General features: G+C 42.6%; 1 pseudogene; it reads right to left on the bottom strand.

Annotated features, from left to right (window-relative positions):
* Positions 1-316: 316 nt before the first annotated feature.
* Positions 317-545, bottom strand: LOC108587829 (small ribosomal subunit protein uS14 pseudogene; annotated as a pseudogene).
* Between the last annotated feature and the right edge of the window lie 210 nt (positions 546-755).

Genomic DNA, 755 nt, shown 5'->3' with positions numbered 1-755 from the left:
TTTTCCTGAAATCTCCAGCAGAGGCCCTGGAGCTTGTACTTACTGACCCAGCTGGTATTCCCAGCCTATCAGTGATCAGATTAGTAAGGCCAGGCCTCTTTTGCATTCCTTTATTGATTGACTAGATCTTATCACTAGGAGGGGTTTGATTGGTGCCGTATTTCCTGAGAAATTCCCATTTGTTTTTCTACATGGCAACACTTTGGGTTTATAAGAATTGTGGGTCATATCCTGCCCACTTCCAACCACTGAATTCTGTAAGAGTTGTCCTTTTTTTTTGGTTTTTAAGAATGATTATTTTATGTACAAAGAACTATCATGGTTTTTCATGGTAGATGTCTTGGATAATCCTTTGAAGATCATTTAGTCTAACAATGAAGCCTATATCCTTCGCGTACTGACGGAAACACTGGCAGCTCATATTGAGACCATATTTCCGGATCAAACCGTGCCGGTTTGAACAGACTCGACAAGAGTGGGAACCCTGGCCGCATTTTCGCGGGTGGCTCCAGTACAGCTGCTGGTGACCCATCTTGCTCTCAGAAAGGCAAGAGGTAAAGGGCAAGAGTTGTCCTTTCATCTTCAGACACTGGCCATTGCAGAGAGGAACACTGAAGCAAGCTCACTGTGTCCCCTCATAGCTGACTTGATTTCTTTGCTGGGTTACCCATTAGAGTTTTTATTTATTCAGTAAATTAGTCTGAGATCACAAACGGTAGCTTTGCAAATCTTATCTGCCATTTCAGATCTTTCTT

The sequence above is a fragment of the Callithrix jacchus genome, chromosome 12 (assembly GCF_049354715.1).
Source record: "Callithrix jacchus isolate 240 chromosome 12, calJac240_pri, whole genome shotgun sequence".
Classification (NCBI taxonomy): domain Eukaryota; kingdom Metazoa; phylum Chordata; class Mammalia; order Primates; family Cebidae; genus Callithrix; species Callithrix jacchus.
This window is presented reverse-complemented; position numbering and strand designations above follow the sequence as displayed.